We start from the raw sequence: 1197 nt of genomic DNA, 5'->3' as shown, positions 1-1197 counted from the left end.
TCCACCTGGCTGGACAGAGCTCCACCTGTTCATCCTGGTTATCTCCACCTGGCTGGACGTAGCTCCACCTGTTCATCCAGATGAGTGACCCTAACTCTCTTTATTCTACTTTTGTGCAGCTGGCCCCGGGTTTCAACGTTGACATGTTGTCTTCCACTGTCCTGTGTCTCCTGCTCCTCCGGCTGCTCTCTGCCTCTGCAGGTAAGGGTGTGTGTGTGTGTGTGTGTGTGTATACTAATTTCGGCCACCAGAGGGGATGGTGGCCGAAATTAGTATACACACACACACACACACACACACACACACACACACACACACACACACACACACACACATACATGGTACAGGCCAAAGGTTTGGACCACCTTCTCAATCAATGAGTTTCCTTTATTTATCTTCATGAGTTCCATAGTAGATTATCTCTGAAGCATCAGAACTATGAATGAACACATGAGGAATTATGGACTTAACAACAAAGTAGAAATAACTGAAAACATGTCTTATATTCTAGTTTCTTCACAGCTCTCCCCAGACCATCTGGACTGGGTTCAGGTCCGGGGACTGTGGAGGCGCAGCACTCCATCACTCTCCTTCTTGGTCTAATAGCCCTTACACAGCTTAGGGGGGGGTGTTTGGGGTCATTGTCCTGTTGGAAATAAATGATGGTCCAACTAAACGCAGACCGGATGGGATGGCATGCTGGTTCAGGATGCTGTGGTAGCAGGAGTAATAATAATATTACTTTTTATATTAATAGTAGTTTATTATTGTTTTTCAGACCTGATTGAGGTAACTGTGCATCCTGGACAGAATGCTACTCTACCATGTCGGTCTAATGGTTCCTCCATCAGAGCTGTAGAGTGGAGCAGACCTGACCTGGAGCCAGACTACATCCTTTTCTACAGAGATGGACGCCTAGATCCATACCACCAGCATCAATCCTATAAGGACAGGGTGGAGCTGGTGGACAGAGATCTGAAGGACAGAGACATGTCTTTAACTCTGAAGAATGTGAACATCAACGACGCTGGAACATACGAGTGTCGAGTTGCATCAGGTGGTTCAAGACGGAAAAAGAGAGCCGTCATCAACTCTGAGCCAATCATAATCATCCATCTGCAGGTTACAGGTGAGGTAGTCTCTCTCTCTGGGTGTTTTCTACAGGTTACAGGTGAGGTAGTCTCTCTCTCTGGGTGT

General features: G+C 46.9%; 1 protein-coding gene across 3 annotated transcripts in view; it reads right to left on the bottom strand.

Annotated features, from left to right (window-relative positions):
- LOC117962117 (sialoadhesin-like) overlaps positions 1 to 1197 on the bottom strand; it is a 194299-nt gene that overhangs the window by 144358 nt on the left and 48744 nt on the right. The gene's annotated exons all lie outside the window — the stretch shown is intronic.

This window comes from Etheostoma cragini, chromosome 19, assembly GCF_013103735.1.
Source record: "Etheostoma cragini isolate CJK2018 chromosome 19, CSU_Ecrag_1.0, whole genome shotgun sequence".
Lineage (NCBI taxonomy): Eukaryota > Metazoa > Chordata > Actinopteri > Perciformes > Percidae > Etheostoma > Etheostoma cragini.
This window is presented reverse-complemented; position numbering and strand designations above follow the sequence as displayed.